We start from the raw sequence: 23,840 nt of genomic DNA, 5'->3' as shown, positions 1-23,840 counted from the left end.
CTCCATCTTCAGGATATGCAGCTCAACCTTAAGCAGGTTAATTCCAAAGTCTCATTATTTTCTCTGAGGCTGACTTCTGTATATAGGATTACAGGTTTGATCATCCCAATTCTTGGAAAATTGCACAGACTTTTAGGCTTTATTTTAAGTAACTCTTGTAAGTTGCTTAGGAAAACAGAGATAGTTGGAGCCAACTTGGATAGAACAATGTGTTCTATCTCAAAGTGTTGTATTTCAAAGGAGCTATTCCCCAGAACTGAACTCATTTTTTGCATCCTCTACAATGCCTTCCAATAATAATCTCAACTGTCTGCCTGCCTCTGGTCATGCCTAAAACATAAAAGTGAAAATTACTTTTAACAAGGAAACAAGCTCTATAGTTGAGACAAAAGTACAGCAGGACACTTTAGGTCACTGCTACAATTACAGAAGACTTAATTGAGCTAGCCTAAATTTGTGCTTTTCAGAAAAAAAAGGAATAAGCATAATTTATCATTTGCTGTTTTTGTGGTGTTAAGAAAATCCTAGTGCTATAAATATCCCCAAATGCCATACACTTATGAAGGCTTGCTGTGGAAACTTTCTGTTGCATTGCATTCTAAGTGATTTAATTATTGTTCTTTGAGTAATTAAACTAAGGTTAATGAAACTTTGCTTTCAGTTTCTCAGGGTGGAACAGCACTTTATTGTAGCTTACTCTGAACATTTTAATGAGCACCAAAGAGACATTAGAAACTGATTTTTTTTTAGAGTGCCATTGAAAAATGGTTAAATTACTTGCATTTGGATTGTCACAGTCAATACCTCAGGGTAGCCTTTTGAATCAAGCTGGATATTCTTGGCTGAACAGCTGGGGTCAAACAAGTAATGAGAGAAAGCAAGCCTGTTTCGATAAATGTTATGTAACACATAATTTATCCCAACTGTGAGTGTTCCTTGAGGATAACCTGATGAGTGGAGCAGGTGACCATCAGCCACATGAGTGCAACTTAAGAACTTGGTAGTGGCTTTGACACATGGAGAGCAGTGTTCCTTTTAAGACGCGCATGCTCACATGTTTTTTGATGTCCACTCAGTTAATTTTAGATCCCGCTCAGGTTGAATGAGGAAGGTTCCACTCTGAATACATATGCACACACACTGCCTTGATATTGCCTCCCAGAACAAAACTCATTCCACACACAGATGAAAAAGAGTAAAGAGAACACTGATGGAGAGGTGCTTTTCTGCAGCCTTTTGCATGTAGTAAACTCATTATTTACCACACTTTACAAGCTGCTTGGAAATTGAGGGTAAGTGTTTTATAGGGCAGCTGCCAAGGCTGCAGTTCTTTGTGGTATCTGTGTAGTTGCACGGAGGGGATCCACACCCAGCAGGACTGGAAGCTTCTAGATATTTAAGAATTTTTTCCAGCTATAGGGAGGTCATCCTCATGATGCGTTAATATCTATTACATGCTCTGAGACAGGACCAATGAAGATTTGCCAGGCTAGTCACCTGGCATGCAGCTATCCTTCAAGCCCCAGTTCCGGTCCTGTACTCTCATTAAAATTGTTGAACTTACAGGGTAGTCCTTTTCCTTTCTTTTCCATGCTTCTGTGTGTCGGGGTGGGAAGGGAGTCTATTTGTGTAGATCTAAAATATTTTTGAGTTTATTCAGCCGTTTTAGAAATTTATTTTTTCTTATACTACTTTTATTTTTGTGGGCTATCCCCTGCGCTCTGATACGGAGACTTCACAATTGGGGGATGTTTTGGTGGGCTCCTTATCTGAGGGAACACTGTCGGAGGCCAGGGGCAGAGACCCCATTAGAGCATCCCCCCAAGGGCCCCAAACACTGCGCTTGGCTTCACAGCAGTGCCTGATAGCTATTGCCTCACTCTCCCAGCGTGCAGATGTGTATGTGTCAGCTTTTCCTTCAGAGGTTGCTCCTGTCGTTGCTGCCAAGCCGCACAAAAAGGCGGCAAAGAAATCTAAGTATTCGAAAGAGCCAGATCTTCCAAAAAAGAAAAGGTGGGCAAAGCTGGCGCCTTCGGGGATATGCCTCAGCAAGAGGCTTCTGATCCAAGCTGCCTGCAGAAAGCATAAACCTCGCCATTTCCTGCGAGGCATGAAGTTGTGTGTGCTGATGAAGGAATCCGACTTTCTCTTTGCTTAGGTGGAGACTCTTTCTTCTCTCTATTCAGGCAGAACAACTCAGCGGATCAGCCAACTTGCAAGAGGACAGGTCATCAGGCCATCGATCTGGTGGAATGGGCTCTACACTCAAACGTGTTCGAGGAAGTGACATGGGTCTGGGGAACTTCGATTCTGGATCTCTTCGCATCATCTCTCAACAAGCAGCTACTGTGCTATTACACCAGATTCATGTGTACTCAAGCAGAGCAGACAGACGCTCTTGTGTCTCCTTGGCTGTGTGGTCTACAGTATGTTTTAAAAGGGCAGAGCTTATTCTGGTGGCACCATTCTGGCTGTGTCGGCCATGGTTCCCAGACTTGCTGATGTTCTTCATTCAACCTCTGTGGCAGCTCCTTTGCAGGGATCTCTTGTCTCAGGAGCTGCTTTTACACCCAGATCCAGCATGGCTCCAGTTACACACCTGGCAATTGAGAACAAATTCTTAGCAAAGAACAGCTTACTCGAGCACAGTCCAAAATGCTATCTTGGCCTCTCAAAGACTGTCAACTACAAGAATCTACCAGACAACTTGGGCTGTTTTCTCCCATTGGGGTCGTAGGAAACACATCAGACCTGCGTCAACTGGAGTTCCAGAGGTGTTGCAGTCCAGTCCAGCCTGGAGTTGAGCCTTAGGCCTAGTTCCTGCAGGTGTCAGACTTCTGACCTTGCTTCAGTGGTAGACATTTTCACCACTGGAACATCTAACTTATATCCTTATAGTTGATGTTTCCTGAGAAGAGCATCAAATCTGACTCCAGCTCAAAGATTCCCATCTTGGGACCTCAATAAAGTTCTGAATGCCCTTACATGTCCCCATTTAGAGCCACTGAGCAAAGTGCTCCTAAAATTACTTTCTTTTAAGGTTCTGTTTTTGGTGGCCATAACTTCAGCTAGGCAGGTATCAGGCTGCAAGGAATTCTGCAGAGTTAGGCAGATTCAGTAATTTTAAAATTGGACCCTACCTTTGTCCCTAAGGTCTATTCTGTTTTCCAAAGAACTCAGGAGCTGGTTCTTCCCTCTTTTTGTCCGTCCCCTGTTCATCCAAGGGAAAGATTTTGGCATACCTCAGATATTCATAGGGTTGTCCAATTTTACATAAAATGTACTAAGCCATCCAGAAAGTCTTGATTCCCTTTTTGTTTCCTTCCAACTCTCGTCCTTAGGAGCCAAGGTTAACAAGACAACCCTGGCAAGGTGGATCCGAGCATCTATTGCCTTAGCATACGAGTCATTGCAGCTCCCTCCTCCTGGGGGGATCACTGTGCACTCTACACGTAGTGCATCTACAGCAGCAGCTTTTTCAGCTCATGCCCCTATTTCTGAAATCCGTAGGGCAGCTACCTGGAGTTAGGTTTCTCCCTTCATAAAACACTACAAAATTCCATCCTTCCATTTGGAACATCATCGTCGTCGTCATCATCCTTTATTACAATCATAGACCAGCATAAAAATACATGTTAAAGAATACGAGTAAATAAAAGTGGAAATAGAAGGTGGTTACATATATGATGATGCATTAAAAGAACTAATAATACTAAGAATGTATGAGGGTGATTACATGTTAAAAAATAGTACTAAAAAAAGCTAAAAGTACTAAAATGAAAATGAATAAAATAATACTATTACTATTTTTCAAAGTCATAAAATGAATAAAAGACATTAAAAGGGGGACATAAAATAATAGTTTTTAAAAACCCATAATATAATACAGCTATAAAAACCAGAATAAAAATTATATTGAGTGTTAAAACCAATTAAAAAGGAACAAAAAGGGAGGCGTGAGCAATTACAGGGTCAAATCAGGGCTAAAAAGGCTCACAGCCCGTCATCTGCCGACGGATGCTGATCACAGCCACGCAGTATCTGGCAACGCTATAAGTTATGGTAGGCTTAAAGTCAGAGAATAGCAAAGAACTGTAGAACTGTCTTGGACGTGTCTGTCTTAACAGTGGAAAAATGAGAGAAGCACGAATGTGTCTATAGAACGAGCAGTATAGGAGGACATGCTTAGTAGTTTCAATCTGCCCTGAGCCACAGGGTCCATTTGGACCATGCGGCCATGGGTCGCACGATCCTACAGCAGGTGGTCTAGACAAGGGATTCTCAATGTTGGGTCCCTGGATGTTGTTGGACTTCAACTCCCATAATCCCTAGCCTCAGTGGCCTTTGGTTGGGGATTATGGGAGTTGAAGTCCAATAACATCCGGGGACCCAACGTTGAGAATCCCTGGTCTAGACCACCCGCTCCCACCCTTTCTTCGTTACTTCCGTCTTCTTACGCTTGGGCATGTCTCATCACAAGGATGACCTCTCTATAGCTGGAAAAAGAAAGGTCGGACTTAACATGAACGCTTCTTTTTCAGCTATAGGGAGGTCATCTGACCCACTGGATGGTAAAAGGGGTTTGCCAGTTTGGGTGGATGTTTGGGTCAGATTCCCAGGGAATCTAGTTTGGTTTATTTTGGTTTTTGTACCTATTACCTTTTGTTTTTTCTTGTTCATGCCTGTTTATTTCTCTAGTTGTTAGGTGCTCGACAGTCCCAGAACTGGGGCGTGAGGGATAGCTGCATGCCTGGTGACTAGCTTGGCAAATTTTCATTGACCCTGTCTTGGAGCATGTGATGGATATTAACCCATCATGAGGATGATCTCCCTATAGCTGAAAAAGAACCGTTCATGTTAAGTCCAACCTTTCTTTCTATACCACCCAAAACTTATGTCTCTGGGTGGTATACAATAAAAATACCATTAAAACAATCTAAAATCTCAAACATGTTAAAAGTGTTAACTATTTAAATTGCAAATCTAATTTAAACCCTGGGTGAACAGATGTGACTTGCCTAACCTTTTAAAAGTTGTCAGAGATGAGGAGGCTCTTATTTCAATAGGGAGCACATTCCAAATCCTTGGGGCAGCAATGGAGAAGGCCAATCCCTGAGTAGCCACCAGACAGGCTGGTGGCAACTGTAGATGAGCCTCTCTAGATGATCTTAATAAGTGGTGGGGATCATGGAGAAAAAGACGTTGAGGCTCTTCACACGATCACCAGCAGATGATCCAAAGGCAGCTGGATCAGCCACCTACACGACTGCTGGCTCCGTCACAGAGCCAGCAGGGGCTGCGGGGATCGGGGGGCCGTGTGGCCCCCAGATGTTCCAGAATGCCCTGCATGAGTGTGCGGGGCATCCTGGAGAGACCCCCGAGCCCAAGAGGCTGCTTGCAGCCTCCCGGTTGGGGGTCTACTCGTGTGTTGCCACACGCCACAGCAACACACGAGCAAAAAGATGAGATTAATTGTGCGCTCTCGCCATTAAACTCGTGTAAGGGGAGGGGTACTTAGTGAGGCTTGCTGCTGGGAGCCATGTAGCTCCCGTTGCAGCACAGGATCGCCCCAAAGTGGGCGATCATGAGAATAGCCTCATTCTCTTAAATACCCTGGGCCTAGGCTATTTAGGGCTTTATAGGTTATAACCAGCACTTTGAATTTTGCCCAGAATCTTAACGGCAGCTAGTGTAGTGTAAGAGTAATGTGGTCTCTCTGAGATGACCCAGAGACCAACTTGGCTGCCTCATTCTGTACCAACTGCAGTTTTCGGTCTAAGTACAAAGGCAACCCCATGTGCCCATGTAGAGCGCGTTGCAGTAGTCAAGTCTCGAAGTTACTAGCATCTGTACCACTGCTCTGAGGTCATTTATCTCAAGAAATGGATGCAGCTGGCATATCAGCCGAAGCTGATAAAAATCATCTCTGGTCCCTCAACCTGGGAAACCAGAGAGAAGTTATGATCCAGAAGCACATCCAGACTGTATACCTGTTCCTTCCAGGGAAGTGTGACCCTATCCAGAATAGGCAGATCAAAATCGTCTCCTGAGTTTTGATCCCACACAGTAAGTACCTCTGTCTTGTTTGGATTCAGCCTCAGTTTGTTTTCCCTCATCCAGCCCATTTCCATCTCCAGGCAGGCATTTATGGAGGTCAAGCCTTCTCCTGATGATGTTGAGCATACTGATAACACTCTGCACCAAATCTGATGATATTTCTCAGCGGTTTCATGTAGATGTTAAACAACACTGGAGACACTGTGGAGCCCTGAGGGACACCATATGAAAGTTCTGATTTTGAAGAGCAGTCTTCGAGGGACAGCATCTGGAATCTGTCCAAGATGTAGGAGCTGAACCACCTCAAACCAGTGCCTCCCACCCCTCCCAACCCCCTCAGATGCTTGAGAAGGATACTATGATCGATAGTATCGAAAGCGGCTGAGAGATCCAAAAGGGGAGATAAAATTGATTTTCTGGCGTAGTCAATAAGTGCTGCCCATGTTTCATGTTTACTTTGTTTGTATAGCCAAGAAATAGCTGAACATATTTTCTATGAATCAGGTGGATTCATTAGAAGCTGCCTGATTCATAGAGGATATGATAGACTTTATTTATTTTATTTATTATTAACATTTCTATCCCGCTCTTCCTCCGAGGAGCTCAGAGTGGTGCACATGCTTATTTTTATCATCACAACAACCCCTTGTGGCCCAAAGCAGTGAAGATCTCTCCAACAGTTGATATCAGGATTAGCATTGCCAATAAATACTGCCTGTTTGTCCTAGCAAATGGTCCAACAAGATGCATATCAATTTTGACTTTAGGCTGGTGCAGGTAATGAGACTTGCAGTGTGCCTAGTTGTACACAATATATAAATAGGCTTTAAAACCAATTTTTCTCCAGAAGGCATAATTAAAGGAACATACTTTAAAGGAAGCTTGAGTTATTTCAGTCAGTTTGGCTACCATATTTTCTCCATGAAAATGTCCTCTGTTATGCTTGTGCCTATAATTATGTGTAGGTAGCACTGTTCTAACTAAGGGAGTGTGTGCATGCGCACGCTCACACATTTTTTGATGTCTGCTCAGTTAATTTTAGATCCCTCTCAGGTTGACCCTACACTGAATGTAGGTGCACACACTGCCTTGATACTGCCACCCAGAACAAAACTCATTCCACACACAGATGAAATTTTTTTAGAGAGAACACTTGTAGGTAGTGCTGTTAACTGCTGTCCAGAGACAAAATTTTGCAGCCATGTCTGCAGTCACTGTAGTGCTTTAACCAATTGGGAGACTCAGTTGCAGTGTGTTAGTGTACCCCCTGGTGATTCCTTCACATAGATACAGAACCTATTTCATTCTGGTTTGGAACTGCTGGTATTGAGTGGGAAATAACTGTGAAATGGCTTTTGGACTTTGGTACTCTCGAATGTCTCTTAATCTTGGAGTACTTTTGCCATTATGATTCTTTTTCATTGAACTGATGTAATTTTTGCCTGCATGTTACTCCCACAATGATAACTGTATAGTGAGAAATAGTTGACTATTCATTATTCTGTGAATTGTGTTGTACGCTATGCCAAACTGCTGCTAGTGTGTAATGAGAGAAGCAAGCATCTCTTGAGTTTTCATTGACTTCTGTCTTCACTTAACATCTTTGCATAGTGTAAGCTGAAACTTCAGAAGAATACTGAATTCAAAGGAATGTTTTTTAAAAATGCTGAGCCTGAAAACATGAAAGAAACTAATACTCCATGTTAGTAACTTACTTGTATCTAAAGAACATTGTACAATCCTTTGTGTACCCTGAAAATTTGATTTTGAAGGTCAACAAACCAACCAAAGAGACATGTAGTGTGCAGGGTGGGGATGGAAATGCCTTTACCCATACATGATACACTTTTGATCCATGACTTTGTTGGCATTTTGCAATTGAAAGAGCTAGTAGATGGTGTGATTTGAGTAGCAGATTTTTGCTAGGAAGACAAGTTCAAATACCCCTTCCAATTCACACTGTCTCAGCCTAACCTATTTCGTAAGTTTGTTGTGAAAATTAAAGGTGGGGGGAATAACCTTGTATTCAGTCTTGAACTACTTGAAATAAGAAATGCTGAGATAAACCTGTAATAAATAAAAGACTTGATATGCACCTTTCAAGGTGATACAGGAGATTCCCTGGAGTTTGAACTTGCAAAGAAGTCTGTACTCAAAAATAATTTGACGTGATTTGGTGTGTGAGGTTTTCAAAACATACATGTTATGATTATAGTTTGTGTTTTGTTAGGCATTTTCTTTCTGTGCATTTTCATACAGTTAAGAAACATCACAGGAACTGTGAAGATAGATAAGGTGAGCATTCATACAGGTTAAATAAAAAGAAGACAAATTGAGGCAGGCAAATTAACACAATGGAAGCATACCCCAAGACTAAAAATTCACTTCTGAAAGGTCATATTGATCTGTGCAGAGATTTGATGTGAATGCTTTCAGATGTGTATTTATATCTAAAAATACCTTAAACTGTTGTTTTGATTATGCTTGTCAACTACCTTTGAGATGTTGGAGATAATAGAAGCCTGATTACAATATGAATCTATATGATTATCCAAATTTACAACACCCACACATAACTGTATGTCAATTGCAATCACATTTATCTAGACTTCTAATTCTGTGTTTTTTCGCCAGTGGCCCTGGCTACTCTGCAGGAGGCCAGGGTGGTGGTGGTGGTGGTGGTAGGAGCTGCCGCCACTGATTATAGTACTTGTAAGTACTAACTGACTCCCCCCCCCCAGGGTTAGGGAAATGCCCCCCCCTTACTGATAAAGGGCAAACCTCACTGGATTCCCCTTTACCAGTAGAGCACTAAACCAGTTCAGTGGCCTAATCGGACGGGGTCTGGTTTGACCGGAACCAAAACTGAACTGACAAAGCCACATCCCTATCAGTGGGTGTCAGACTAAGGGCCAGCTGAGGCCAAGCCCTCACAACCCCTTTAAGGCTATCCAAGCTAGTGGCCATCACCACATCCCATGATAGAGAATTCCATAGACTGGTTATGTGCTGTGTGGAAAAATACTTCCTTTTGTTGGTCCTAAATTTCCTGGCCACCAGTTTCATGGGATGACCCCTGGTTCTAGTGTTGTGAGAAAGGGAGAAAAAATTCTATATACACAATGCATAATTTTATAAAACTGCATGATGTCTCCCCGAAGCTGTTTGTAGCAGCTTCTCCTCTGCCACTTTCCCCTGTGTGTAAGGGAGGATGGCAGCCGTAGCAGTTGTTCCTCCTGCCCTCAAGTGTGAGAAGCAATAGTTGCCACTACTTATTGGTTGAGCGAGAGGGTGGGGGGAGCTAGCTGCTGCCGCTGCCACCTGTGAAAAGAATAAGCCCCCTTCATCACCATTCACTGGCAAACGTGGGGAGAACAAGCACTACTGGGGCCTAATGTGCCATTGGGAGGGCCCAGTGCAGGACCTTGCTCTAGAGCCCCACAGCCTGGTGCTGTTTTTGACCCATAGATTATTAATTATAGGGCAAACTGGACTCAAAAATTTCCTTAACTGTATACATATATAGCACAAGTATATCTCTTAACTAATTTAAGAACATAAGAACAGCCCTGCTGGATCAGGCTCAAGGCCTATCTAGTCCAGCATCCTGTTTCACACAGTGGCCCACCAATTTAATGTGACGGATATTCCATAATGGGCAATAACGTTGTCTGGCAGCTTATACAAATGCCTGGATGTTAAAAACAAGCCATTTCCGATTAGTGCAGTCTTCGTAGATCATTAGCATGTCAAACTGTCAACAACAATCAAGAGATGATGATCTGATGGATCTTGGTATTTATTGCTGCTGTTTTAAACAGATTGATTGCATATTTATAGGGAATCCTAGCGTCATTCTACTTGAATATATCACCACATCTTATTTCCCTTAGTGTAGTGATTATAAAAGGATGCAGTTTAACTTATAAAGCAATTCAACATCTCATGTGATTTCTTTACATGCCAATTAAGGATGCACTTGACAAGCACTTTCTTTTTTTCACCACCAAATTGTGATGAGGCAGCCTGGAGATGTTTATGTGCAAGTTTGTGCTTTACAATATTCAGTGAATATTAAATCATCACTTATAAAAACACTATATTTATGAATATAGAAAACTACTAAATCCGCTCCTGTAATTGTTTTATGGTATCTTATTGCCACTGACAAGCACAGTCAAGCAGTTATTCTAGTGAAAGCCTGTCTGCTAAAGAACAGCATAATTAAGCATTTTTCAAAAATAATTCATTCTCAAACTGTGTCATCCTTCCTAACAAGTCAGTGACACGAACTTTATCAGCATAGACAGTCACTTTTATACTCATCACAAATAATAAGAAATGCAAAATAAGTTTGGAATTAGAATTAGGAATGAATAAGAAATAAACAGGGTATGAATACTGAATAAGAGAATGTGATGAATGAATCTCTAGGAACACTAAAAGCTGTAGCAGTATACAGGAACACTTTAGGTCAGTGGTCAGTAACTCGGTTGGCCAGTGATTCAGTCAGTGGTTTCAGGATTATGAGGAACTAAGCCTTTTCTCTCTTAGGTAAAATGTGCCGTCAAGTTGATTTCGACTCTTGGCACCCACAGAGCCCTGTGGTTTTCTTATGGTAGAATACAGGAGGGGTTTACCATTGCCTCCTCCCGCACAATGTGAGATGATGCCTTTCAGCATCTTTCTATGTCGCTGCTGCCCGATATAGTACCAGCGGGGATTCAAACTGGCAACCTTCTGCTTGTTAGTCAAGAAACCTGCAGACTAATGTGTCTGTCCATGGGAAGGAGCGAGTCTGCAAGAAATAGTAGGAAGATAAGCCCTGTTGGTTTCTTTTCTCTCCTGAAGCAGGGAAGCGATATTTCAAGTCATTGAATCACTGTGTCTAAATTCTAACTGGGTCTTATTTTTAACTCATTTATCAAAATAATTTATGCTGTTTTGTTGTTGTTTTACCATTCTTGTGAGCCATCTTGAGCCTTATTGTACTGTGGGGGTGGGATAGAAGTATTTTAATAAATAAATTCTAATACTAACTTTTCAGCCCTGGACAAAGAGGCACCTTTCAGAGTGGTGACTATCTTATATTTAGCAGAGGGAGAGCAAGTGGCCCTATTCAGCTTCAGTGCAGCATGGTGGTTGTTGCTGGTGTCTGCTTGGTGTGTCTTCCCCATTCTTTTGGGAAAAGGAAAACCATCTTCCTATTATTTTTATTTCTATGTAAGCTGCTTTATTACTTTTTGTTGAAAAAGTAGTATATAAATAATAGTAATTAATAATGTGATAAAATCACCATGAGTTTGATACCAAAATTCCGGGTTATTATTAGCATGGTGCGCTTAGCCAATCACTCACTAGTCAGAGACCATTTAAAAGCTTTATTATAAGATGGCTCTGGGAATTACTTCCAAATCAGAGCAGTCCAAAATGGAGGCTGCCCAGGGCTTAAATACAAAATGGATACAAATTTAACACATTCAGCAATAACAACTTGACAGGTAGTCTAACGATACATCACCATATTAGTTCTTTGAAAATTACAATGCTAGCTTTGTTAGCATACTAAATCATTGGTTCCCTACTGAGTTACCCTATCAGAATTTGTTCCTGCCTCTGATCACTGAGCATACGCAGGAAGGCATAGCAATTAACAATTTGTTGCAAGTTCCAAGGCTGTAACAGAAGAGGATGAGAACCTAACAAATACTGACCAGATGCTTTTCTACGTACTGACTAACAATTCATGACATGGCAGAAGAGGCCTTTGCTCTGTTTAGCAGGGAATCTAACATGGCGTTACTAATGCTATCTTACAGGTAACAAGTTGACTTCATACAGTCACTCAGTCATCTGGCCATTTCATCTTTGCATGGTGAAGATTTCTATTTCAGTAGCCCTTGCTTTTCATGATGAAATCTGCTGTCCGCTGGAACAGAAACAGATTTGACACCATAATGTGGGTATACATAGATCTGATTTCTGAGATCACACAAACTGCCTAAGCTTATACAGCAGCAATCCTGTATTGTATATTATTTTGCATATGTGAAAATAGGAGGAGGATGATAACTCTCCCACCACACAGATGCTACTTATGGCTAGGCAGCTGGCCCAAAGTTCTTCCAAATACCATATGAGAGCATGTTCAAATGAGCATATAAAGATAAAACCAGAAATATTACAACCTAAGTTACCACACAAAAAAAACACAAACATTGATGTGATAATTCAGACTTCCTTCACAATTGCTTGTATAAGCAGATAAATGCTTGGATCCTAATGTGTGTTTGTGAATGTAGAAGATACTTCTGCTCAAGCAAGAGGGGGAATTTCTTCCTGCTATAGCCTCTGGTGCCAAACCCTGTCATGACACATGAATTCCCTGTCTCTCACAAGTGAATTTTCACAGGCAGCATAGGAGCCTACAAAAGGAAGAAAGAGGCAGAAAAGTCCTGTTCCATGAACAGAGTTCCATAGACGGAAGTTAGGATTCAGTCAATGTTTTTGGATGCTTAAGCAAGACCTTAATGAATGTAAGATATGTTTCTACATGGCTGGCTGTTCTGTCTGAAGAACCTAGTCTATTCAAGTAAGCTGAGAGCAGGCATATTTTATGCATTTAGAAGCAGTGGAACATGCTTGGGCTGGCAGACTATTTATATATTTCTTTCATGGAGTATTTAAGTAGCATATGTGGGGTGGTTCAGATAGTCCATCCCATGTGGTTAGGAGGAGCAGGATGGAGCATGGGAAGGAGGATTGGGATGGGCACACATTAAAAACGTCTTTTAAAGGGGGCTTTTAAATATTCATTCTTTGGTTATGTCTGGTAGGTTCTTTAGTTTTTATAATTTGTAATTTTTAGCTTTTTAAATAACTTTTAATACAAAACTTATAAAACAACAACATTAATTTTGATTGTAGTTTTAGCCTGGACTTTTAACTTGTTTAGCTTAATTTGGTTAATTTTATTAAGTTTTATTTTTCATTATATCTATTTTATTGTTGTGAGCCTCTCTGAGCAGTAGTGTACTGGAGGGGTGTACTGGAGGGGTGGGGTATAAATATTTTAAATAAATAAATAAAATAATACTCCTCACCACCTTGTGAGGAGAGAATGAATGGGCAATTGGATGCTATAATCCAAATCAGCCTGGTGGTGGGAGTTGAGATTCACCCAGACAGCTTCAAGGGGAGAAACAGCATGATTTGCCCATACTGCTCCAAAGAGAATGATGGAGTCAATGCCCGCTGTGGCATAACAGCACAGGAAAGGCTGGCTCAGTTTACCATGTAATGGAGACATCCTCCTGTAACTGAAAGAGCAGGGAGTCCTTTGTGGGTTTGGGATGGGAAGTACACTTTAGGAGCTCCAAATAAGATTCACAACATGAGAGCCAGTGTGCTGTAGTTGTTAGAGTGTTGGGCTAGGACCAGGGAGACCCGAGTTCAAATACCCGTTCAACCATGTAATTCACAGGGTGATTCTGGGCCATTGTTACAGACCAGGCCTGATCTATACACCAAATATGCTCATTAGCTGGTATATAAAACAGGTCTGGACCAAGTTCTTTTATATTAGTGACCACGTATGATCTGGATGCAAGGAAGAGAAGGAGATCAAACCACTCAAAGGGATTTAATGGGCTTTATTGAGTATAAAGACTAACAACATAATCTAGCAAAGCAGAAAGCAGAACCTCTATTAATATCAGCACAGTATTTAAACTGAACTTCCTAGCCAGTACCAATATTCACCCGTGTGCCTAGCTACATATGTGTGTGTAATTAAATCTTCCTAGATTCTAATACATTTCAGATACAGGCAGAAAAGAGGGGGGTGGGTTTGAGAGAGGTTGAGGGCTGGCATGGTTTGGAGTTAGTATAGGAAAGGAAGGGGTGAAGGAGAAGGGAGCAAGGAAGGATGGAGGGGATTCCAAGGCCTATAAAGGAGCAGCATATTTACCCAGGATCAGAGGCTTGAAAGCGGAGAAGAATCGCTTCAGCTGAAGGGGTGAGGCGCTTGGCAGAGACAGGAGTTGTTGCAGTGCCCAGATCATGGCTGATAGCCGGAGCCTCATGGCTTGGGGAGTCTTGACTTTCTCACTGCGCAGTAGAAGTCACAGACAGCCTCTGACCATGGCAGAGTTCCTGCTTTGCCCCGCAGCTTAGCAGCAAACCCTGGGATCTTCGTGAGCAGCTTTTGCAGGCAAAAGATTGCTAAACTCTCTGTCTCAAAAGCCTCATTCTTATGGTGATTTTCTCTTTGATCCTCGAATAGAATCTATTCAAAGATCTCCTCTTTTCCTGTGTGTCCAAAAGGTGATAATTTGCTGCTACCTTCTGAACAAAATCTTAATTATTCAGGATATTGGCTAGTCCAGAGAGATCTCTGAATCTCATCTTCTGTAAACTCTGTGCACTCAGGAGGGGGGGCGGGAAATCTGCATCTAAGATGCTGCAAATTGCATCTTTCCCCAAAAGGTGTTAAAAAGGTCAGCGGTTAGTAAAGGGGATTCAGGATATTCTGTGTGAGACAGCTTGTGTACCTCTACCCAGTGTTTAATTGAAAGTAACATGCATGTGCAAGACATTCAATACATTTTGACTAGGACAGAAGCATCAGTGAGGTAGAAAATAAAGTCCACAGGCATTTTCTCTGTATCCATTTGGCTATGTTGAACTTCCATGGAGAACAATTCAAATTCCTGACAAGGATTTAACGCTACAGAAAAGGAGGGGGGGGGAATCAGCCCCCTGGCTCCTTCCACAGACACTTGGTAGTCAGTGGTATTAGCATATGGATTACAGCATTCAGCATTGAAGCCTGGCTATTGTGTTCTCTTGCATATCCATTTTAACAACACAATGCTGGATCACCTCCTCCCTTCAGAGAGCAGGGAGAGCAACATCCTAGTTCCCCTTGAGTTCAGGTATCATTTCTTAATAAACTGAAATCAGACACAGGCCTATATTTCACCATACTTCTGAGTTGGTACCTCTGGATCTGATATGTTATAGACCGTTCATAACACCATCACATCTCTCAGCTTACCCTACCTCACAGGCTTGTTGTGAGGATAAACATAACCCTGTACACCACTCTGTTCTCCTTAAAGGAAGAGCAGGAAATAAATGGAAAATAAAATAAGGGTTAATGGAAACAGGCTGAGGAAGAATTTCCTCTTGTGTGAGTGGAAGGGTGAGCCAGGGAGTGGGGAAAAGGAAAAAGACAAGGGGGTCAGGAACCATCTTCTGTTAGGGAAAGGGATGGGGGGGGAAATGAATTTTGTCATTGGGTCATTGATTTCTTTTTAAATGTTGTTTAGCGTCATTTATGTTGTTTCCATTAAAACCAATAGAGGAAGCAACAAAAATACTATTTTTGCCTATCAAATAGTAGGGTTTTTAATGTTAATTGTTATGAATCCTGTGGACACTGAAGGACACCCCTGCTCCCTCCGATCACTGAAGGCACTGAGGAAGAAGCACAACAGCAGCACCAGAGCCAGGAGGAGGAGGCTGGCAAAACCTATGGGTCAGAGCAGCAGTAGATCAGCACCTAAAGGGGGCAGTACTGAGAGTTCTAGGAATGCACTGAGAGCTCTATAGGGAAAAAACTGAAAGGACTACATTTCCCAGTGTTCCATGCATGTCTTACAGCATAGCTTCCGCAATGTCATTGGGTTTCTTCCAGTGTAGTTTCCTTTAATGGCCTTCCCTGGGGCTGTGCATGGACCACTCTGGGCAGGGGTAAGCATAAGAACAGCCCTGATGGATCAGACCCAAGGCCTATAATCCAGCATCCTGTATATAATCCAGCATCCTGTTTCACACAGTGGCCCACCAGATACCTCTGGGGATCCCATAGGCAAGAGATGAGGGCATGCCTTCTCCCTTGCTGTTACTCCCCTGCAACTGGTAGCGAGAGGCACCATGCCTCTGAGGCTGGAGGTGGCCCACAGCTACCAGACTAATAGCCAGTGATAGACCTGTTCTCCATGAATTTGTCTAAGCCCCTTTAAAGCTACCCAAGCTGGTGACCACCAACACATCCCATGGTATAGAATTCCATAGATTAATTATGTGCTGTGTGAAAAAGTACTTCCTCTTGTCGGTTCTAAATTTCCTGACCTTCAGTTTCATAGAATGACCCCTGCTTCTAGAGTTGTGAGAGAGGGAGAAAAGGTTCTCTCTGACCATTTTCTCCACTCCGTGCATAATTTTATACATTTCAATCATGTCTCCCCTTAGTTGCCTGTTTTCTAAGGTAAAGAGCCCCAGATGCTGTAGCCTAGCTTCCTAAGGAAGGTTCTCCAGGCCCCTGATCATCTTGGTTGCCCTCTTCTACACCTTTTAAAGTTCTACAATATCCTTTTTAAGATCCAGTGACCAAAACTGTACACAGAACTCCAGATGTGGCGACACCATAGATTTGTACAAGGGTATTATAATATTAGCATTTTTATTTTTCAGCCCCCTTCCTAATGATCCCTAGCATGGAATTGGCCTTTTTCACAGCTGCTGCACACTGAGTTGCACTTTCAATGAACTGTCCAGCAAAACCCCAAGAGCAAGACCATCTGCTTCCACACAGGGCAGGGGCCAGGGCCAGAGGTGTGAATGGTTCAGCTTTGCTGTTCCAAAGCCAAATCTTTGCACAGGCCTACAAGCCAAGATTGCAGGTTCAAGCTATTGTTAATTATTGGTCCTGGCTTCTCCCCAATTCCCTGCACTGCTGGCTCAAAACAGGATGGCTCCCAGAACCGGAAGGCAAGCACTTTTGCAACAAAGCAATAGAAAGCAAAATGACATTAAATGTTTGATTTTTCTGTTTCTGATACAAAATGATGTATAACAACACAGTAGCTTATATGATGTTGCAGAGCTGTAGTGTAGTAACCCTGTGGATACTGTGGATTTTTAAGGCAGCCCCGCTGCTGTTCTGAAGTAGTGGTTGTAGCATCAGCGGCTCTGCAGTTTCTCCCCATTGTCGCAAATACAGATAATTGTGGAACTACTGCTTCCACAACAGCCCTTTGGGGATACATTTTGTGACTCCATAATTCTGCACGGAGCACACCATGTAAGCTGGTATATATGACGAATACGACAAATATGGATATACCACTTTTCAACCTAAGCTCCCAAAGTGGTTTACATAGATATAAATAAACAAAATGGCTCCCTGTCCCTGAAGGGTTCACAATCTAAAAAAGAAACATAAGACAGCCACCAGCAACAGCCACCGGAGGGATGCTGTGCTGTGGATGGATAGCCCCAGTTGTTCTCCCCCTGCTAAATAGAGAGAATAACCACTTTTTGAAAGGTGTCTCTTTGCTTATTTAGCAGGGGGAGAGCAACTGGCCCTATCTACTGATATTTTCATGTTGTTTTAAAATGACAGCACATCCCTCCCTTCTATTTGAGGCCAGTGCTGTTTTCTGGGCAGGCAGCCGAATCCTAACTATAACAAATACTTCACAAGTAAGCACAGATTCATCTGTATTTTCATTTGCTTATTACCCTATGCTGCTTCATTTGTTGGCAGCAAAAAATCACTTCAGTTTTCCTGTTCAATTTCTTTCAACAAATCACATTAGAGTTTCATCTAGGAAGCTCTTACACTCTATTTAATAAAACTGAAAAGCTAATGGAGGTGGAAATGGTGGCTTCTTGACACTGTTATTTCATTATCCTTGAAACATTATTGTTATATATGAACTGCTCTTGACATTGGTGCAGTTGTAAGAAGCTAGTAGTTATTTGAAGAGAAAGGTCTTCAAAGGAATGTGTGCTGTTCTCCAAATTTATCCACAACAGGTTTATTCTGAGCATCCCCCCACCAAACAATTAGTGCTGTTGGAACACTGTAGTTAAGCGAGGTTTAAGGAGAGCATTTCAAAGTGTCAGGGAGCAAGCTATGTCTCTCCCCCGCTCCCCTCATTCCTGGATTGCTGATTTTATCTAATGTTCTGAAATGCCTTCTTATAGATGGTTTTTGTAATGGCCTGACAAACACCTTTGGAACCTCCCACTTAGAGTTATGGCCAGGAGTATCAATCTATGATGAATCTCAGCAATTCAAGTTGCTTAAAATAGGGGCTAGTGATGTGCGAATTAATTTGGGTACAAATCGATTTGTACCCAAATCTAGCTATTTGGAGACAGAACAAATCACCCCTGTGGTCCATTGGCTAGATTCGGGTCCAAATTGAATTGATTTGAGATTCGGATTCCTCCTATTATTTTCCCCAGATTCCCAGCTTTCATTTAAAACAAAAAAACAAAAAACTAAGCTCTAGCCCCTGTAGAAGTGGAGTTATGGAGCAAAAAGTGTGGTCACTATTTTTCAAGTGTTTGGATTATTTGGTATAGATCAACCTTTCCTCATAATGAATCCCTATGAGGATTCATTACACACCTTCATTTCTTCTATTCATTTTGACTGTCTTTGGACAATGCCAACTGTCAACTGTGCCAACTACACCCCTCTCCGACGTGTAAGGCAGTGGGGTACTACTCAGTTTATGATCTAGGAATTTTTTCAAGTGCTTAGACTCTTTGGTGTCTAATAACCTTTCCTCATAATAAATTCCTATGAAGATTCATTACACACCAAAGAATCTAAACACCTTAGCAATTCCTAAAATATAAACTGAGTATCCAGTGGCTTGTGGGTTGAGGGGTAGTTGGCACATGGGATGCACTAATTCCCCACACCTACCTGCAAAGCAGTGGGGTCAAAATGAACAGAATAAATTAAGGTGTGTAATGAAGACACCAAAGAATCTAAACACTTCAAAAAATTCCTAAAGAATAAACTGAGTACTCCGGTGTGTTTGTGTGTAGTTGACACATGGCAGTTGACAGTTGGTACTGTCCAATGACAGCCAAAATGAATAGAAGAAATTAAAGTATTTAATGAAGCCTCATAGGGATTCATTATGAGGAAAAGTTATTAGACCCCAAAGAATCTAAACACTTCAATATTCCTAAAAAATAAACTGAGTACCTCACTGCCTTGCAGGTAGGGTGGTGGTGTAGTTGGCTTATGGCAGTTGACAATCGGCACTGTCCAATGAGAGTCAAAATGAACAGAAGAAATGAAGGTGTGCAATGAATTCTCATAGGGATTTATTATGAGGAAAAGTTATTATACACCAAAGAATCCAAACACTTGAAAAATAGTGACCACACATTTTGCTCCACAGCTCTACTTCTACAAGGACTAGAGCTTAGCTTTTTATAAAAGAAAGCAAGCAAGCTGGGGATCTATGTTAGGGTTAGGATAGGGTGACTTTGAATCCCCATTATTTCCTATGGTGGAAATATACAAAATCAGTAAAAACTACAACAAAATCATTAAGAATCAACCAAGTGCTCCACTGGCTTGAAATTTGGGTGGTTGGTGGCACCCAAGGGGAAACTACCCATCACTTCAAATTTGGTGCCCCTAGAACTTTTATAAGTGGTCCAAATCAATCCCAAACCAAATAGAATTGAATCTGGGGTTATTTGGGGGGACAGATTCAGACACAAAACAAATCAGGGGTGATTTGATTCAGGCACAAATCAAATCAGAAAAAATCAATTTGTGCACATTCCTAATAGGGTCTCTCTCGAAGCAATGGGATTTTACCCTGCTTTATCAACTACTAGTAACGTACTCATAATACCCAGCTATAGTGGTACTTCCCACTATTTGGAGCAATAACGTTTTACTAACTAGAGAGACTTGCTGTAGCAGTTTGACTTCTTATGTTCAAAAAGGACATAGAGTGACAGATTCAAAAGATCAGTGGCTGTGCTGCTGTTGTCCTGTCATTTGATCTTGACCTGTGTATTTGTAAATGAACAGATGTGTACAAAGACAACCCAAGTTTCCAGTGTTTGCTCTTCCAACAGCCAATGAACCTGCAGAAGCCACCCAGAAGTTTCCAGTGCTTGCAGAATGAAAGCAAAACATTGACTGCTCAGATTATTAGTATTAGATTTACATGGGTTTTTGCGGCTGCTCCATTCTTTGTCACTGACCCTGTGGACTTTACAATGTTTCTCTTCAATGACAATGAATACTGTGGTCTTTCTAGGCTGTACTTAATTTCAGGAACTAGTGAAGCAGCAAATTACATGCTGACTTTGACCTTCACCCACTCTATTGTGACATTTCTATATTCTCATGCAAAGACCTTTATCCAGGAAAAGAACTCTGTTGCATCTTTATCCCCCTTACAAAACCTCTTATAAAACCCAGACTTTGAGCATGTTGTAATCACTCCTAAAGTTCACAGAGAGTTCAACAGAATTGCAATTGCACCTTGTCCCCTTATTTACAGTCTTTTTTTTTTTTTTTTTGGTTCTAAGTTGGATAAATTCCGGGGTGCTTCAGCCTTACCCTCTTGCTGACTATTTTGAGTCATTCATAGGGTTCCTCTAGGGAACTATCAACTCGACACAACAGACATATCAGTCCTACTATTTACAGAAAATGCTGCCCGGCCTTCAAAAAGAACAAGTGAAATGATGCTTTCCACTGATTGCAGACTCTGCTCACTTGATTAACCTCATGAACACATAGCAAAAGAGAAACTGAAGTGAATTTCTGCATTGCTATCTGAGGATAACTGATCTGTATAAAATAGGCCCTGTATGTGTCACTTTTCTTTTACGTACTAAATCTTTCAAAGAAATCGATAAAAAGAACTATGTTCAAAGTTATTTCATAAGAACTCCATTCTATTTGTTTGTGTTGAGCACATTTGTTTCATTCAGGGAATGAATTACTTCCAAATTCGCCCCCCCCTTGCCCTTCATTCATCTAACTAGCCACTTGACAGAGAAATTAGTTGACAGTAATTGGTTATAGGCACTATTACTGTTGGGTATGTATTGTCGAAAAGAAAATGTGCCTGAATGTCTTTTTCACAGAAGCATACAATTTCTGAAATTTCACTTCAGTTTTCTGTACATCTGTGCTACAGCTTTACAGCTATATTTATGTTCTCTTTGAGGTCAAAATGTGTCTTTGGCATTTAAAATAAAGTTAATTTTTATATATTGAGAGATGTGTTAGATCTCCCTGTGCTGAGGGATGAGTTAGATCTCCCTGTGCTGGATGGGGGTCACACTCCCCCAGAAGGAGCGGGTACTCAGATTTGGGGTACTCCTGGATCCAGACCTCACCCTGGTATCTCAGGTGGAGGCTGTGGCCAGGAGTGCTTTTTATCAGCTTAGGCTGATTCGACAGCTGCATCCATTCCTTGAGGAAGATGACCTCAGAACAGTGGTGCACCAGCTGGTAACCTCCAGGCTTGACTACTGTAATGCACTCTATGTGGGGCTGCCTTTGTATGTAGTTCAGAAACTTCAGTTAGTTCAAAATGCGGCAGCCAGGCTGGTCTCCCGAGCAACTTGAAGAGACAATGTTATGCCTGACTGAAACAGCTGCACTGGCTGCCGATATGTTTCCGGGCAAAATACAAAGGGCTGGTTATTACCTTTAAAGCCCTGAACGGCTTAGGTCTAGGTTACCTTAGAGAGCACCTTCTTCGGTCTGATCCCCACCGCACGCTAATATAATCAGAGGAGGTCCAGCTCCAGTTGCCACCGGCCCTTCTGGTGGTGACTCAGAGGCGGGCTTTCTCTGTAGCCGCTCCTAGACTGTGGAATGCGCTCCCTGCAGAAATCTGTAATTTGAATTCTTTATTGGCATTTATTTATTTTATTTATTAAACTTAGGAGATCCCTAAAGGCCTACCTGTTCAGCCTGGCCTTCCAGGGTTTTTAAATAGTTTTAAAGAGTTCTTAATGTATCGGGTTTTTATAAGGTTTTGAATTGTTTTATTTTTTAGCTGCTTTATTGTATTTTAAAATCTTTTATTTCAATCCTTGGTTGATTTTAACTGTTTTGTGGTATTCGTGAACCGCCCTGAGCTATTCTGTAAGGGCGGTCTAGAAATTGAATAAATGAATGAATGAATGAATGAATGTATTTACAGGTGAAACTCGGAAAATTAGAATATCGTGCAAAAGTCCATTAATTTCAGTAATGCAAATTAAAAGGTGAAACTGATATATGAGACAGACGCATTACATGCAAAGCGAGATAAGTCAAGCCTTAATTTGTTATAATTGTGATGATCATGGCGTACAGCTCATGAAAACCCCAAATCCACAATCCCAGAAAATAAGAATATTACATGGAACCAAGAAGACAAGGATTGTAGAATAGAACAATATCGGACCTCCGAAAAGTATACAGTGTACTGTGCTTGATTGGCCAGCAAACTCGCCTGACCTGACCCCATAGAGAATCTATGGGGCATTGCCAAGAGAAGGATGAGAGACATGAGACCAAACAATGCAGAAGAGCTGAAGGCCGCTAATGAAGCATCCTGGTCTTCCATAACACCTCATCAGTGCCACATGCTGATAGCACCCATACCACGCCGCATTGAGGCAGTAATTGCTGCAAAAGGGGCCCAAACCAAGTACTGAATACATATGCATGCTTATACTTTTCAGAGGTCCGATATTGTTCTATTCTACAATCCTTGTCTTCTTGGTTCCATGTAATATTCTAATATTCTGGGATTGTGGATTTGGGGTTTTCATGAGCTGTATGCCATGATCATCACAATTATAACAAATTAAGGCTTGACTTATCTCGCTTTGCATGTAATGCGTCTGTCTCATATATCAGTTTCACCTTTTAATTTGCATTACTGAAATTAATGGACTTCTGCACGATATTCTAATTTTCCGAGTTTCACCTGTATTTCTATATATTAGCCATTTTAGGTTTCTTGAAAATAATTGCTCATGCTGTGCTTTCAAATGTTTGCATATTGAATAGTTTGCATTTTAAAAATGTAAAATGTAAGAGTTTGAATCAAACTTTCAAACTGTGCACAATGATCAGAAGCCTTCAGATAGGACAGATGTCTTTTGACTTAAAAGTAGGGCAACCCACCCCTGCCCCCATATATTTTCAATATGCAAGTAAAGCAAATTGAATGGAGTATGCTTTTTTCATCTAGACAACAAAAGTAGTTGTTGCCGGTATCTATCTTATGTTTCTGTTTAGATTGTGAGCGCTTTGGGGACAGGGAACCATCTTTATTTATTTTTATTTATCTATGTAGATAAATACCAGCCGCCTAATGGCACAGCGGGGAAATGACTTGACCAGCAAGCCAGAGGTTGCCGGTTCAAATCTATGGGAAACACCTATATCAGGCAGCAGTGATATAGGAAGATGTTGAAAGGCATAATCTCATACTACGTAGGAGATGGCAACGGTAAACCCCTCCTGCATTCTACCAAAGACAACCACAGGGCTCTGTGGCCGCCAGGAGTTGACTCTGACTCAACAGCACACTTTACTTTACTATGTAGATAAAATACATAGGGAACTTTGGTTGAAAAGCTGTATTCATGGTACTGTAGTAGTACTAGTGAGAATCTAGTTTATGGCCACTAGATCAGACACTTCTCAGAGCCAGGTAGGCAAACTCTGAAAAACCGGAGGAGGAGGAAACTTTCCTCTCAGATTCTCAGTCCTGTCTTTGAGGAAGCAGGTTCTACACTGGGTTCATCTCTCCTCTGATCCCCCCACCCTTGATTGCTATAAACAATGAAACTAGGAAGACTAGAGATGGGACCCATTGGAAATGGGATTTTGAATATAAAACTTTGGTACTTCTCCCCTCGAATCACAAACCTTCCTACTCTTTCAGCTCTCTCCTGCTTTATCCATCTTCTGGGAAGATCTGAAG

The sequence above is a fragment of the Hemicordylus capensis genome, chromosome 5 (genome assembly GCF_027244095.1).
Source record: "Hemicordylus capensis ecotype Gifberg chromosome 5, rHemCap1.1.pri, whole genome shotgun sequence".
NCBI lineage: Eukaryota > Metazoa > Chordata > Lepidosauria > Squamata > Cordylidae > Hemicordylus > Hemicordylus capensis.
This window is presented reverse-complemented; position numbering follows the sequence as displayed.